Source organism: Pan troglodytes, chromosome 14 (genome assembly GCF_028858775.2).
Source record: "Pan troglodytes isolate AG18354 chromosome 14, NHGRI_mPanTro3-v2.0_pri, whole genome shotgun sequence".
NCBI lineage: Eukaryota > Metazoa > Chordata > Mammalia > Primates > Hominidae > Pan > Pan troglodytes.
The window spans coordinates 25,608,501-25,626,351 of NC_072412.2; the positions used below are offsets into that span (position 1 = coordinate 25,608,501).

At 40.3% G+C, this 17,851-nt stretch overlaps 1 long non-coding RNA gene across 1 annotated transcript in view; it reads right to left on the reverse strand.

Moving 5' to 3' along the window:
- Positions 1-16,160, reverse strand: part of LOC107967860 (uncharacterized) — an 80,175-nt gene extending 64,015 nt beyond the window's left edge. Inside the window, exons 1-2 of the long non-coding RNA XR_001708608.3 lie at positions 16,078-16,160; positions 3,938-4,183 (exon numbers count right to left, since the gene is read on the reverse strand). This is a non-coding gene — a long non-coding RNA (uncharacterized LOC107967860). The remainder of the gene's footprint in view (positions 1-3,937; positions 4,184-16,077) is intronic.
- Positions 16,161-17,851: the final 1,691 nt, after the last annotated feature.

Consider the following 17,851-nt stretch of genomic DNA (forward strand, 5'->3'; position numbering starts at 1 on the left):
TGTTCTTGGGGCTTGGCCAGGTTTCCAGCAGGAGTAGGAGGTGAAAGAGTTTAAAGATGATGGCACAATTGATCTGGATTATAACAAGGTACAGATTGGGAGGGAGGGAGGGTGCTGCTTCTGGGAAACTGGGGAGAAGGAAGCATGGCATGATCTGGGGACATGAGGATACTGTGAGGCCCACATCTTGGCTGGCAACTTAAGATGGCAGGGCTGAGGTACAGGTGGAGTTTGTTGGCGTCAGGCAACTAAATGTGGAGGCCTAGGAGTCTTAGATGCAAATAGAGTGTGATGAGTTTTGCTGATGCCTTGGAGGAGGAAGAACCAGAGACTCTATACACAGATCATGCCTGGAAAAGACTCCTGCCTGGGAGGCTGAAGAGCAATGTCTTAGGACATTTGCCACTTGGTGGAATTAGCAGTTGCTTATGATTAGTTGGAGGACAAAGATTTTGCCTGCGGATTTTCTTTAAAGGGCAAACATTATTCCAATAGGTCTCCGAATAGATATTTATTCAACTGAATTGAGATAAAGAGTTGAGCACATCAGTTACTTGTGGAATAATAGAACTTCAGAGCAAAAGGACCTATGGGAAGGAGTCCGCTCCTCATACGCATTTAGTGATCTCCATGCTCAGGCCCTTGTCTCTTGTCCCAGCTCATCCTGGCTCCCTCCTGCCACTGTCGCAAGGGTTGCCCTTCAGCAATCTCCTGTGAACATACTTCCCTAGAGATGTCTGGCTCTTTTGTACCTTTCTGCACATGCTATCTCTTTTTTTGGAAGGAATCTTCCCCACTTCTGTCTGGCTAACTCCTACTCATTTTTCAAGTGTCAGGCAAAGCCAAATGTTTCTTCCTCCTTAAGCTCTTTTTGGCTCTCCCAGGCCTACTTAGGGACTCCTTCTGCTACATTCCTACTATGCTGTCTCATACTTTCTTTAAAGCAATGATCTTATCCCAGTAGAATTCCTTTCCTGTCTCTTCACTAGACTGTAAACTCTTGAAGTTAAGAACTGAGCCTGTTCGCATTATAGCCTAGCTCCTAGAACAGTGACAAGAACGTTATAGGGTCTCAATTACTAGTTGAACCATGAATGAATGAATGAATGAATGAATATATAAATAAATAAAAAGGAACAAGCAAATGAACAAACAAGGGAATGAGTAGTGGAGAGACTTTGGGGTCAAACAGAGCCTGGGACTCCTATCTTTATTCTGTAATTCATTGTTTTATGACTTAGAGCAAATTATGCAATTTGTTATCTACACAAAGGTCATAATAATACATTCCTTAATTGGAAAAAAAAATCTATAAACTGCCTGCCCCAGAGATGGCACAGGACACATTGTAGCCATTGTGTTAATTCCAAAGTTCCCAGAGTCTGATAATGTGAAAGGAGTGTCTGGAGGGGGAAAATACTAGCTCTTTCTGGAGAGAACCACCTCATTCCTTACCTTTCCTCCCCGGATGCACCATCATCCTTCCAGCTCTGTTCATCTTTTATTCAGACACTTACTGTAAGTTGTCTCTCAGATTCTACCTTTTCCATTATTTCTGTCTTTACTACACTTATTTGGGTTTGGATTGTGTCAAAAAGTCTCCTAATGGCTTGCTTGATTCCGATCTCTCTACTGCGCAGTATATAACAGCCCTCTGCTCAATCACTTGCCATGGGTCCATGTTGCCTTTTTTTTTTTTTTTCTTTTTAGACATGGTCTCGATCTGTCACCCAGGCTGTAGTGCAATGGCACAATCTCAGCTCACTACAGCCTCTGCCTCCTGGGTTCAGGCAATTCTCCTGCCTCAGCCTCCCGAGTAGCTGGGATTACAGGTGTGCACCACACCTGGCTAATTTTTGTATTGTTAGTAGAGAGGGGGTTTCACCGCTGGTCAGGCTGGTCTCAAACTCCTGGCCTTAAGTGATCCATCCACCTCAGCCTCCCAAAATGCTGCGATTACAGGCGTGAGCCACCACGCCCTGCCCCTGTTGCCTTTTGATTAAAATCTAAATTATTTACCTTCATGGTCAAGGCTTTCTATGAATGAGCTCCACAGTAGCTGGTCAGTTTCCCCTTTCACTGCTCACTGTCCTACAACTGGTTATTCTGTTTCTTTCTCCACTTCTGTCATTGCTGATCTCTCTCATTAGAATATTCTTTCCACTCTTCTTAAGCAGTTGACATCTGATCCTTCTAAGCTTAGCTAAAAACTGGTCTTCTCCTTTAAACGTTCTTTGACTGTTCCCACTGTACATCATGGCCTTTCTTTCTTGCACTGATTCCCTTCTACACTTTTGAATTAAGTCTGGACTTAATTTCTACCACCTTATTTGTAGATTGCTACAGAATTTTTCTGGAGCTATTTTATGTCTTCATCTCATATTCAAACTTTCAAATACAAGGGCTGTATCCCTTGTTTCTGTTGTGTAACCCCAAACACCTGGCACACTGCTGGGCTTTGTATAAGTACTTAAGTGGATGCCTATTTCAGATTCTCGACCTTCTTATCCCAGGAGCAGCAGGGCATATATAATGTCCCTGTAGCAGACTGAATGATGGCCCCCAAAGCTATCAGGCCCTAACCCCCAGAGCCTGTAAACGTTACTTTGCATGGAAAAAAAGGTCTTTGCAGATGCAATACAGTTTAGGCTGTTGGGATGAGGAGATTATCCTGAATTATCTGGGTGGTCCCTAAATGCCGTTACTAGTGTCCTTATAAGAGAGAGGTGGAAGGAGCTTAGATACACACACGCAATAAGAGAAGACAATGTTATCACAGAGGCCAAGGTTGGAGTAATGGGGCCACAAGCCAAGGCATACTCTTTCTACTTAAGGCACAACTTTCCTCTAGAATCTTGGAGGGAGCTTGGCCCAGCTGACACATTGATCTCAGCCCAGTGAAACTGAGTTAATACTTCTGGCCTCCGGAACCATCAGTCAGTAAATCTGTGTTGTTTAAAGTCACCAAGTTTGTGGTACTTTGTTATACATGCCACAGGAAACTTAGATAATCATCATATTCATATTTATGGATTACATTGGAGAAATACTTAAATGGGATGATTTACCTGCAAAAGAGAAGTAAAAGATTGTGGAAAAAAATTAGACTCTCTTGAAAGGACTTAGGAAGAGATCCTCCTTCCTTCAGGTCGATCCCGGGTATTTGCAGTAGTGCCCTCACTTCAAATCTCTGGGGACTGCTGGAAGGACCCAGCGTCATAGGAGCAGGCACCCTACATGTGCTGTTTTACTTAATCCTCTTAATAACCTTTGAGTTAGATACTATTAGTTATGCTTACTTTACATACAAGGAAACCAAGGCTCAGAAAAAATAAGGGCTTGTCCCAAGCCGCACAGAACCTCATTTGCTGAAGGGGGCTCCAAACCCTGGTGTGTGAAGGTCTCTTTCTTCTACTGTATGTCTCTGCATCCAGCTCTTTTAAGCCTCAGCCACTTCCACTGTCTCAGTCAGTGATTAAACGAGTATGTTTTGCAGCCAGATAAACCCTCGACTCAAATCCCTGCTCCGCCACTTACTATTGCTAAAGATGCTTAACTTCTTTAAGCCTCAAGTTCCTCATTTATAAAATGGAGATGGGGGTGGTGGTGGTGGTGGTGGTGTAAATAGTGCTGTTCTGAAGTTGAAATGAGATAATGTATACAAAGCTCTTCCCACAGTGCCCAGCACACAGTGAAGTCTCAGTATAGCTTAACAATCACTTTTATTGCTGTGCTGTTTTTTAAATAGGTTCAGAAATTCTCTTATAATCTCAATCTGTTCAAATTCTGGTGATCCGATTCATACCACTTTATAAACCAGAATACCAAATTATTAGTTCACAGTAAGTGTGCCAAGCCAACCAGATACTATGTTACTCTCCGTACGTCTTCCCTTGGGACAGTGCCTCGGACACACTGAGAAATTCTCATTACCTACCTTGCATTATTATAGCTTCTGATGAGATGATTACTTCTCTCTTTCTAATGTCATTTGAGTTTCTTTTCATGGCATATCACATTTCCAAGTTAATTTTCTTTGAGCTATAGCAGTGAAATTCTCCTTAATTGAAACCTTCAATCAGAAAAGGATAACCCTTTTCTGACCTTGAGTCCAAGATCCTGGGCTCTGTCTTGCTTTGGGGACTGTAATCTCTCCCCCTGTTCATTGATGATACTGTTTATCCTTAAAGGAAAGAAAGGCAGGTTTTTATTTTGGGGGAAGATTAGGTATTATATAGAGTTCCAAAGAATTTCCTGCTGGAAATCTCAGCAGCAGAGGGCCAAGTGTGTTAGTCAAAGACCCTATTGATGGAAAGGGAATGGCAGCAAGTGTCCTCAGCTGCCCTTAGATGTCTTTCCTGAGATGTTTATCTGGGAGTAGGTCTTACATTTCTTACATTTACAAAGGAGGCTGAGGGACTGCTGTCTTAAGTATAGGAACCAGCGGGAGCTCCCTCCGAGAGCAGCCCTGAAAAGATGTGAAATTCCTTTGTGTCCAATGGCAAGACCTGAGTGGGTAATCACAGAATGCTCCTAAATCAAACCTGGATCCTGGCCCCAGAGTTAGTCAAACATATTCTCTGCTGTCCTTGTCTCTGTCCATTCCTCTCTTTTCCTTTTTTCTTTTTCTCCTACTCTTCCTTGTATTTTCTTTTCTTGTGTGTGTGTGTACCTCCACAGATACTCTAATTAAAGCAACAATTTGGATAAAGCATTTAATTTGGAATTAAATGAGCTTTTATTGTAACTCCTTTTAAAATTATATAAAAATCCTGAAAGGCTAACATAGGAGTATCAGGAAAGAGCAAATCTCAAATATCTTATTTGATAAAGTAAGCTCTAAATATGGTTTTAGAGTTATAGTCTCCCCAGAATCAAGCTTCAAATCTTAGCCTCCCATTCAGGTGCTTGTGTGTATGTCTAGCCGGACTGTTCATTTTCTCCTACATTAGGAAATAGAGTGTGTTATATTTAGGGGTCTCATTTGCTCACATTCCTAATGTGCCCTCTTGTCCAGTCTTCATTTTGGATGATTGAGCTTTTCTCCTGGGTGATGGACTGGGTGGTTTTAGTAATATCGTGAGTCATCACCCCAAGCCTTGACATTGGCTGTAATGAAATTTCTAAGGCATTAAGCACGACAACCCAAAGAAATATCATACTGTAATGAAGGTTTGGTTTTCTGGCTACACTGAAAATCACTTTTCCTCCTCTTAGAAGAAAACATGGGCAAAAATCTTCTTGTAGACATTGAACTGAACAATGATTTCTTGGATATGATATAAAAAATAAAGGCAACATAAGCCAAAATAGACAACTGGGATGGCTTAAAACTAAAAAGCATCTCCACAACAAAGGAAGCAGTTGACAAGATGAGAGGGCAACCTAGAGAATGGCAGAAAATATTCACAGACCATATAGCTGATAAGGAATTAATATCACAAATATATAAGGAACTCCTAAAACTCAGTAGCAAGAAGAAACCTGATTTTAAAATGGAGAAAAGTCCAAAGATGACATATGAATGGCCAATATGTATATGAAAAGGTGCTTGATATTACTAATCATAAGGGAAATGCAAATTAAAACCACAACAAGGTAACAACCCACAAACATTAGGATGGCTATGATGTAAAAAACAAAGGACAACAAGAGGTAGCGAGGATGTAGAGAAAAGGGAATCCTTGTACACTGTTGGTGCACTGTTGATGGAAATGTAAATTGGTACAGCCACTATAGAAATTAACTTGGAGCTTCTGCAAAAGCTTAAAAATAGAGGACTCTAGATGAAGGCAGACCAAGATGCTGGAATAGAAGCCTAGTGATCATCCCCTCTGCACAGGAACACCAAATTAAACAACCATCCATGCAAAAAAGCACCTTCATGAGAACCAGAAATCAGGTGAGTGATCACAGTACGTGGTTTCAACACTGAAGAGGTCAGGAAAGACAATCTTGAATTGCCTACACCAACCTTCTTCTGTTTCCTGGCAGCCCATGGATGATGCAGAGAGAGAGTTTGTGTTTTTGAGAGAGAGAGACAGAGAGCACAGTGATTACAGGGCTTTGCATTGGAAATCGGTGCTGCCCAGTCACAGTGCAAAGCAACACTGGGCAGAACCCAGCTGATGTCCATGGAGGGAGCATTTAGACCAGTCCTAGCCAGAGGGGAATTGTCCATCCCAGCAGTCAGAAAATGAGTTCAGCAAGCCCCATCACTATGGACTAAAGTGCTCTGGGGTCCTAAATAAACTTGAAAGGCAGAATAGGCCACAAGGACTGCAACTCCTGGACAAGTCCTTGTACTGTGCTGGGCTCAGAGCCAGTGGACTAGAGATGCATATGACCTAGAGAGGCGCCAGCTCTGCTGGCCAAGAGAGTGCTTACATCACCCCTCCCCCAGTTCCAGGCAGTGCAGCTCACAGCTGCAGGAGAGACTCTTTCCCTCTGCTTGAGGAAAGGAGAAGGGCGAGTAAAGGAGGATTTGTCTTGCAACTTGGATGCCAACGTAGCCACAGTAGAATAGGGCACTGGGCAGAGTCCTGAGGCCCCTATTCTAGATCATACCTACAGGACATCTCTAGACTCACCCTGGGTCAGAAGAGAACCTGCTGGCTTGAAGGGAAGGACCCAGTCATGTCAGGATTCATTATCTGCTGACCAAAGGCTCCTTGGGCCCTGAATAATCAGCAGTGGTAACCAAGCAGTATTCACCATGGACCTTGGGTGACATTCAGAGCCATGTTGGCTTCAGGTGTGACCCAGCACGTTCCTAGCTGTGGTGGCTATGGGGAGAGACTCCTTCTGTTTGACGAAAGGAAAGGAAAGCATAAAGGGGACTTTATCTTGCAGCTTGGGTACCAGTTTGGCCACAGTGGGGTACAGCACCAAGCAGGCTACTAGGGTCCCCATTTCTAGGCCTTGGCTCCTGGATGGCCATTCTGGATCTGCCCTAGGCTAGAGGGGAGATCACTTATCTGAAAGGAGAGATCGAGGCATGACAACATTCACCACAAGGTGACTGAAGGACCCTTGGGCCTTGAGTGAACATCGGTGGTAGCCAGGCAGTTCTTGCTGTGGGCCTGGGGCAGTGGTGGCCACAGAGAGAGAATCCTCTGCTTGAGAAAAGGGGAAGAAAGAGTAGGAGGAACTTTATCTTGGAGCTTGGGTGCCAGCTCAGCCACAGTAGAATACAGCAGCAGGTAGATTCCTAAGTTTCCTGACTCCAGGCAGGCCCTGGATCTTGAATATCATCTGTGGACCCATCTGGGGCTGGGAGGAGCTTGCCATCCTGAAGGGAAGGACATAAGCCTGGCTGAGCTTACCACCTACTGACTGTAGAGACCTTTCACCTTGAGTGAGCATAGGTGGTAGCCAGGAAGTGGTCACTGTGGGCCTTGGGCAAGACCCAGTACTGTGCTGGCTTCAGGTCTGACTCAGTGCAGTCCCATTGCTGATGGCCACAGAGATGCTTGTGTCACCCCTTCCCCAGATCCAGGCAGCTCAGTACAAGGACAGAGAACCCATCTGAGAGAAAGTAAGGGAAGAGAACAAGAGTCTCTGCCTGGTAATCTAGACAATTCTCACACATCTCACCAAAGACCACCAACGTGGTGCCTCTGTGAGTCTGCAAGAGCCACAGAATTATTGGGCTTAGGTTTCCCCCTAATGCAGACATAGCTGCATTGACCAAAGACATATCAAAACACCCAAGTCCCTTCAAATACTTGGAAAGTCTTCCCTAGAAAGACAGGTTCAAACAAGCCCAGACTGTAAAGACTACAATAAATACCTAACTCTTCAAAGCCCAGACACTGACAAATATCCACAAGCATCAAGGCCATCCAGGAACACATGATGTCACCAAATGAACTAAATGAGGCACAGTGATCAGTCCCAAAGAGAGTGCAATGTGGGACCTTTCAGACAGAAATTTCAAAATAGCTGTTTTGAGAAGGATCAATAAAATCCAAGATAATATGGAGAAAGAATTCAGAATCCTATCAGATAAAGTTAACAAAGAAATTAAAATAATTTAAAACAAGCAGAAATTCTAGAGCTGATAAATGTAAATGACATATTGAGGAATGCATCAGAGTCTCTTAATAGCAGAACTGATCAAACAGAAGAGCTTGAAGACAGGCTATTTGAAAATACATGGTCAGAGGCAACAAAAGAATAAAGAATAAAAAAGAATGAAGCATGCCTACAAGATCTAGAAAATAGCATCAAAAGGGCAAATTTAAGAGTTATTGGCCTTAAAGACGAGGCAGAGAGAGAAACAGGGATAGCAAATTTATTCAAAGGGATAATAACAGAGAACTTCCCAAACCTAGAGAAAGATATCTATATTCAAATAGAAGAGAGTTACAGAGCACCAAGCAGATTTAACTCAAATAATATTACTTCAAGACATTTCATAATCAAAATCCCAAAGATTAAAGATAAAGAAAGAATCTAAAAGTAGCAAGGGAAAAGAAACAAAAAACATATAAAGGAGCTCCAATGCATCTTGAAGCAGACTTCTCAGTGGAGTGTCTCAGAGTGGCATGACATATTTAAAGTGCTGAAGGAATAAAACTTTTTTTATCCTAGAATAGTATATCCAGCAAAAATATTCTTCAAACATGAAGGAGAAATAAATACTTTTCCAGACAAACTAAAGCTGAGTGATTTCATCAACACCAGGCTTGTCCTACAAGAAATGCTAAATGGAGTTCTTCGATGTGAAAGAAAAGAACATTAATGAGCAATAAGAAATCGTCTGAAGGTTCAAAACTCAATGATAATATTAAATACACAGAAAAAATACAAAATATTATAACACCATAATGGTGGTGTGTAAACTATTCATATACTGAGTAGTCGAAAAGATGAACCTTTCAAAAATAATAACTACAACAACTTTTCAAGACATAAATAGCATAATAAAATATAAATAGAAATAAAAAGTTAAAAAGTAGAGGGGTGAGTTAAAGTGTCGTTTTTATTAGTTCTATCTTTACTTATTTGTTTGTTTATGCAGTCAGCATTAAGTCTTCCTTAACTTAAAGTAACAGGTTATATTATTTGCAATCTTCATGGCAACCTCAAATTTAAAAGCATACAACAGATACACAAAAAATAAAAAGCAAGAAATTAGAACACACTACCAGAGGAAATAACCTTCACTAAAAGGAAGACAAGAAGGAAGGAAAAAAGGAAAAGGAGTCCACAAAACAACCAGAAAACAAATAACGAAATAGCAGGAATAAGTCCTTACTTATCAATAATGACATTGAATGTAAATGGACTAAATTCTGTAAACAAAAGACATAGAGTGAGCAGCTGAATGGATTTTTTCAAAAGACCCATTGATCTATGGACTACAAGAAACACACTTCCCCTATAAAGACACACATAGACTGAAAATAAGGGACAGAAAAAGATATTTCATGCAAATGGAAAACAAAAAAGTAGAAGTAGCTATACTTATACCAGACAAAATCAATTTCAAGACAAAAATAATAAAAAGAGACAAAGAAGGACTTATTCCTGCTATATGATGATAAATAGGTAAATGCAGCAAGAGGATATAACAATTGTAAATATATATGCACCCAACACTGAAGCACTCAGATATATAAAGCAAATAGTTTTAGAGCTAAAGAGAGAGCTAGACCCCAATACAATAATAACTGGAGACTTCAGCACCCTACTTTCAGCATTGGACAAATTATCCAGACAGAAAATCAACAAATCAAAAAAAAAATTTGCTACACCAAATGGACCTAATAGATATTTACAGAACGTTTCATCCAGCAGCTGCAGAATACACATTCTTCTCCTCAGCACATAGATTATTCTCAAGGATAGACCATACAACAATCTTAAAAGCTTGAAATTATATCAAGTATCTTCTCTGAAAACAATGGTAGACCTAGAAATCAATAAGAGGAGGAATTTTGGAAAGTATACAAACACATGGAAATTAAACAATATGCTCCTGAATGACCAGTGGGTCAATGAAGAAATTAAGAAGAAAAGTAAAAAATATGTTGAAGCACCATGGCACACGCGTACCTACATAGCAAACCTGCACGTTCTGCACATGTATCCTGGAACTTAAAGTAAAATAAAGTAAAATAAAAATTTCTTGAAGCAAAGGAAAATGGAAACACAATATACCAAAACCTATGGGATACAGTGAAAGCAGTACAAAGAGAAAAGTTTATAGTAATAAATGCCTACATAAAAAAGTAAAAAAATACTTTAAATTAGCAACCTAATGATACATCTTAAAGGACTAGAAAAGCAAAATTAGTAGAAGAAAAAAAAAACAAAAAGACCAGAGCACAAAGGAAAATAGATCATTGTACTGAAATGACACATGTACTCATATGTTCATCCCTGTGCTATTCACAGTAGCTAAGACATAGAATAAGCCTAGGTGCCCATCACTGGTGGAATGGATAAAGAAAATGTGGTACATATATACCATGGAATACTATGCAGCCATAAAAATGAATTAAATTATATTTTACAGCAACATGAATGGAGCTGGAGGGCATAATCCTAAACAAATTAATGCAGGAGCAGAAAATCAAATACTGCATGTTCTCACTTATAAGTGACAGCAAAACACTGAGTCTCACGAACAAAATGAAAGTTAGTTTTTTAAAAAGATAAACAAAATTGACAAACCTTTAGCCAAACTATGAAGAAAAGGGAGAAGAGACAAATAGTCAGGGATGAAAAAGGAGACTTTACAGCCAATACTGCAGAAATTCAAAGGCTTATTAGAGGCTACTATGAGCAACTATGTCAATGAATTGGAAAACCTAGAAGAAATGGATAAATTTCTAGACATGTACAACCTACCAAGATTGAACAGTGAAGAAATCCAAAACCTAAACAGACCAATAACAAGTAATGAGATTTGAAGCCATTCAAATCTCCCAGTGAAGACAAGCTCAGGACTTCATGGCTTCACTGATGAATTTTTCCAAACATTTAAAGAAGAACTAATACCAATCCTACCCAAACTATTCTGAGAAATAGAGGAGGAGGGAATACTTCCAAACTCATTCTATGAGGCCAGTATTACCCTGATACCAAAACCAGACAAGACATATCAAAAAAACAAAACCACAGGCCATTATTCCTGATGAACAGTTATGCAAAAACCCTCAACAAAATATTAGCAAACCAAATTCAACAACACATTAAAAAGATCATTCATGACCAAATGGGATTTATCCCAGGGATACATAGATGGTTCGACATATGCATATCAATTAATGTGAGACATTATATTAACAGAATGAAGGACAAAAACCATAAGATCATTTCAATTGATACTGAAAAATCATTTGATAAAATTCAACATCCCTTCATGATAAAAAAAAAACTCTTGAAAAACTAAGCATAAAAGGAACATACCTCAACACAATAAAAGTCACATATGAAAGACACATATACACAATGGAATATACACAATGGTATATATAGCTAGCATCAAATTGAATGGGGAAAAACTGAAAGCCTTTCCTCTAAGATCTGTAAAAAGACAAGGATGCCCACTTTTATTCCTGTTATCTAACATAGTACTGGAAGTCCTAGCTAGAACAATCAAACAAGAGAAAGATATAAAGGGCATCCAAACTGAAAAGGAAGAAATCAAATTATCCTTATTTGCAGATTATATGATCTTCTATTTGGGAAAACCTAAAGACTCCACCAAAAAACTACTAGAACTGATAAGCACATTCAGTAAAGTTGCAGGATACAAAATCAGCATACAAAAATCAGTAGCATTTTCACATGTCAACAGTGAATGATCTGAAAAAGAAATCGAGAAAGTAATCCCATTTAAATTGCCACAAATAAAATAAAATACATAAGAATTAACTTAACCAAAGGAGTGAACGGTCTCTACAATGAACACTATAAAACACTGATGCAAGAAATTGAAGAAGACACAAAAGAAGACACAAAAGATATTCCATGTTCATTTCCATGTTCATGGATTGGAAGAAACAATATTGTTTAAATGTCTGTATTACTAGAAGCAATCTACAGATTCAATGCAGTCTCTGTTGAAATACCAATGGCATGATTCACAGAAATGGAAAAAATAATCCTAAAATGTATGTGGAACCACAAGAGACCCAGAATACCCAAGGACATTCTGAAAAAAAAAAGAAGAAAACTGGAGAAATCACATTACTTTACTTCAAATTATACTTCAGAGTGTAACCAAAACAGCATGGTACTGGCATAAAAACAGACACATAGACCAATGGAACAAAATAGAGAACCGAGAAATAAATCCATACATCTACAATGCACTCATTTTTGACAAAGGTGCTAAGAACATGCATTAGAGACGGAATAATCTCTTCAATAAATGGTGCTGTGAGAACTGAATATCCATATGCAGAAGAATGAAACTAGACCCCTGTCTCTCACCATATACAAAAATTAAACCAAAATGGATTAAAGACTTAAATCTAAGATCTCAAACTGTGAAACTACTGCAAGGAAACATTGGAAAAACTTTCCAGGACATTGGACTAGGCAAAGATTTCTTGAATAATACCTTGGAAGCACAGGCAACCAAAGCAAAAATGGACAAATGAGATCACATAAAGTTAAAAAGCTTCTGAACAGCAAAGGAAACAGTCAACATAGTGAAGAGACAACCCACAGAATGGGAGAAAATATTTGCAAACTACGCATCTGACAAGAGATTAATAATCAGAATATATAAGGAATTCAAACAACTCTATAAGAAAAAGTCTAATAATCCAATCAAAAAATGGGTAAAAGATTTGAATAAACATTTCCAAAAGAAGACATACAAATGGCATGAAAAGCTGCTCAACATCATTGATCATGAGAGAAATGCAAATCAAAACTACAATGAGTTACCATCTTACCCCACTTGAAATGGCTTATATCCAAAAGCCAGGCAACAACAAACGCTGGTGAGGATGTGGAGAAAAGAGAACCCTTGTACACTGTAGTGAGAATGTAAATTAGTACAACCACTAGGGAGAACAGTTTGGAGGTTCCTCAAAAATTAAAAATAGAACTACCATATGATCCAACAATCTTGAAGTATATGCTAAGTACATACCCCAAAGAAAGGAAAGAGCATACCCCAAAAAAGGAAATCACTATATCAAAGAGATATCTGTGCTCCCATGTTTATTGCTGCACTATTCACAATAGCCAAGATTTGGAAGCAACTGAAGTGTCTATCAACAGATGAATGGATAAAGAAAATGTGGTATATACACAATGGAATACCATTTAGCCATAAAAAGAATGAGATCTTGTTATTTGTAACAACATGGGTGGACTGGAGGACATGGTATTAAATGAAAGAAGCCAGGCACAGAAAGACAAACTCCACAGGTTCTCATTTATTTGTGGGAGCCGAAAATTAAAACAATCGAGCTCATGGAGATAGAGAGTAGAATGATAGTTACCAGAGGGTGGGAAGGGTAGAGGAGGGAAGGGGTGGGGAGTGAGATGGTTAATAGATACAACATATAGTTTGAATAAAATCTAGTATTTTGATAGCACAATAGCATGACTAGAGTCAACAATAATTTAGTTTACATTTAAAAATAACCAAAAGAGTATAATTGGATTATATGTAACACAAAGAAAGGATAAATGCTTGAGGTGATAGATACTCCAATTACCTTGATGTCATTATTATGCATTGTATGCCTGTATCAAAATATCCCATATACCCCGTAAATATGTACACCTACTATGCATCAACAGAATTAAAAATTTAAAATAGGATTACCATTCGATCTAGCAGTCCCACTTCTTGATCTATATCTAAAGGATATAAAATCAAAATGTTGAAGAGCCATCTGCATTCCCATGTTCATTGCAGCACTATTCACAATAGCCAAGATATGGAATCAATGTAAACGTCCATTGACAGATGAATGGATAAAGAAAATGTGGTGTATGTATATACACAGACACTCACAAACACAATGGAATATTATTCGGCCTTTAAAAAGAAAGGCCTGCCATTCGGGACAACATGGATGAGCCTGGAAGACCTGATGCTAAGTGAAATCAGCCAGATATAGAAAGACAAATACTGCATGATCTCATTTATATGTGGAATCTAAATCGACAAACACATAGGAGCAGAGAGTAGAATGGTGGTTGTCAGGGGCTGGGAGGAGAGAGGAATGGGAGGTGTTGGTCAAAGGATAAAAAGTTTCAGTTATGCAAAATAAATAAGATATGGAGATCTACTTTATGGGGTCTATGATTAGCAATACTGTGTTGTATACTTAACATTTTTTGAAGAGGGTAGATCTCATATTAGGTGCTCTTACCAAAAAAGTTGAAAAAAGAAAAACAAAGAGGATGGGAGGAAACTTTTTTCGTTGAGGGATATGTTTATGGTATCCATAGTGATGAAGGTTTGATGGTTTCATGGTGTATAATTATCTCCAAACACAGCAAGTTGTATACATTGAATATCTACAGCTTTTTGTATGCCAATCATACCTCAATAAAGTGGTTAAAAATTTATTTTTTTTCACGCAAAATTTTCATTAGTTCTGACCTGATTTCTTTCTATTGCTAAGATGTGCAGTTGTTGTTCAATTGAGTCAAGTGGGTTAGGAGGTTTAATAACTCCATCACACGAGTACATGCAATGATGCTTTCCACATCCTACCCTCACAATCACTCGTGCTCCCCAACCTCAGTATCCCCACCTGGCACAGTGACACCTGGGACTTTCTAAACCTTGGAACTGTTTCCCTTCCCCTCTCCCAACCTCATCCACCTTTCAGTCCCTCTCTGTCCATGGTATTCATCCACCCAGCCTAGAAACAGTGGTGTGCTGGTAAGTGTGTAACAACTGGCAGGGCATGGGTTGGGGCGGGGAGGGGGGCGGGTGGCTGCTTTGTAGCATTTGCCAATTTCTGCAGTGTAAACACTCCAATCATGGGACTATTTCAAGCCAGTTTAACAAGTAGCTCACAGAATTCCTGGAAATTTCATAATCAGTTTTCCCAAAGGTAGGAAGCTTCTAGCACATCACTGACTGAAACCTTCTCTTTACTTAGCACTTGCTTGAGTTATCTTTCCCTTCTTTGTTGTGCAACTTCTTTAAGAGCAATCTACAATCATTGCTTATACTTCCTAACCTTGCAATCTCCCCTGAGACATTTACAATCTGGTTTTGACCTCTTTAAGGTCATTAGTAATCTTGTCACTGTTATTATAAAAAGAATCCATGCAAAACCCCAAAGCAAAAACAAATCTTTCATGGACAAAAATGAATAAGAATGTAAGTCTTGAATTGCAGAACTACACCCTTGCTTCTCCTTTTCTCTAACCTGTCTGCACTGTTGGTCCCTAAGCCACCTCTTCCTTCTGCCAGGAGCTCCTCCTTCTTTGGCTTTCACAACACTGTGTTCTCCAGTCTTCCTGGCTCTCTCATTACAGCTTCCTTGTCCCCTCCTCTCCCACTTCCTCCTCCACCCCCATGATGTCCGTGTCCCAGAGCTCTGTCCTCAGCCCTCTCACTTCTCTTCTTCATCTCTCCATTGACCTTGATGACTCACAAGCCTTTCTGCCTGGGATCTCTCCTCTAAGCTCCAGTTAGATTCTCAGTTGCCTGCAGGCAATTTCTTCTCAGAAGTCTGAGTAACCCAGAATAGAATCTGCCAGCATGACCTTCATTATCATCTTTGTCAACTGTATTTTCCCTGTTTCTATCTATGGGGGCCACCATCCTTCCCGTCACTAAGGCTACACGTAGCAAAGAACTCTCTATACTCTCACCCGCACATCCTGCTTGGTGCCTCTCCCAGCTACCTTTTGTTCCATCTTCATCACCATAGTGTATACCATCATTACCTACTGTCCCACTTTCTGGACTCTAGAATTGCTCAGAATTCTTCAATAGACAAGAAACCAGCTATAAGATGTGTATTTATAAAGTATCGCTTGACTGTTCTCATCTTCCTGCTGAAACCACTTTGCTTACACTTGAAGTTCCACCTTAGCCTGGCATGATCTCTCATCACCTCCCAGCATTACCTGTCACTCCACATCTCCTGTTTCTACATATCCAGATTTGCTCATATTCAAAGCCAAGTTCAAGTGCCACCTCTTCTGTGAACTCTTTCCTGAGCCCCCGCCCCCGCTCCGCTGTAAATAATTGCACCTCCATTCTTTAAACTCTCAGAACGCTGATGTGTATTGTGACACATCAGCTTCTTCCTTGCATCACAGTCATCTGTGCAAGAAAGGAGGGGAATGAACATTTATTAGGTCTATTATTGCACTAGGACTTTTTATTAGCAACTTCAGTGTTTACATGACCCAATGAGGTGCATAATATTACCCCTTATAACAGAAGAGGAAATGTTGGCACAGAGTGGCACCATAAAATTGGATTCTGATGGTAGCCTGTCTGACTCCACAGCTGTGCTCTTACCTCTCCAATGTGTGCGTGTGTGTGCGCGCGCGCATGCGCACGCCTTAGCTTCCCTCTGGATGGTAACCTCCTTGAGAGTAAGAATCTTGTTTTTCATCTTCCCACACCTCAAATTCTCAGTGCAGGGCTTGGCACATGGCTGGCACTCAGTGAGCACTGTGGACTGAATGAAGGATGGATTGACGGATGGACCTGCCCCTGATTCCATTTCCCAGGTGCGCTGAGGATTGCAGCTGTGCATTCCAGAGTTACGCTGGCTGTAAATATCTCATTGCCCATTCATATTTTGATGTTTTTTCCTGCTCTCTGTGTCCTACTTCTGTGTTTCTCTTAGATTGGCAAGCTTTGGGGAGGCAGAGATTAAATCTGTGGTATGCTTTTGTCCAGATCCTGAGCCTAACAATCAGCAAATGATTTCTGGTGATGAGAACAAGTTGTTTTTCAGGATGATTTTGTGCTGCTTTTTGGACCAATTCTGCTTGCATTTTCTTCACCTCATTTTAAAAGATAGAAACTTCAAGTAGAGTTGACTTTGGCATTACCCATTATGAAAATTATTTATTGTGGAGACCCATATGCTATTTTGACCAATTCCACACTCCCCTGCCCCCCAGCTAGTTGCCAGTGCCCTTGTTCTGTGTGGGCACAAGGCTTCCCTGCAAGCCACACTCTGGTCTGGACTCCCTCCTCTCAAAGTTGAATTGTCCTCTGCCTCTGCTAGACCTGCTTAACTAATCTTATAAATGAACCGGGACTAGACAACTGTTCATGGAATTCCTTAGTCCTTCCAGTTGATCCATAGCTTTACAGAGTAATTTAATTGAAAAAAAAAAAAAAGTAAGTAGTAGTGGGAACTCAGGCACCATAGTCCCCTGTTGGGGAAGATATTTTAGGGGCAGGGACTTTTCTGAGGATCTTCCTGTTGTACCGTGTGGGTGGCCGAAGGCAGCAACAGGATGGCTGGCTCGGTCCACACCCATCTCCCCACATCCCTGACACTCCCCACTTAATGTGCCATAAGAAGTGCCACACTCTCATTGCTCATCCTGTTAACCATCTGATATGCAATATGACTCACAGGCAGGACTGATAAAACTGGTGACAAATATAAACCTAATTTCCCTGAAGAGAAAGGGTGATATACCCTGTGTGGGGCTAGGCACTGCCCTGGGCTAAGGGAGTGGCTGTCAAAGCCAGCCAAGGAGCCTCAAAGACAAGCTGGGCCAGGGATTCTACTCTTCTGACTCCTCGTCTATTAGTGATGCCTTTGACAGAACGTCATACTGATCCATCCCATGACACACCACACCTTTGGTGGAAGCAGGGAGAGAAGAGAATGTAATCTTGTCTGCTGACAAGGATGCCCCTGGGACC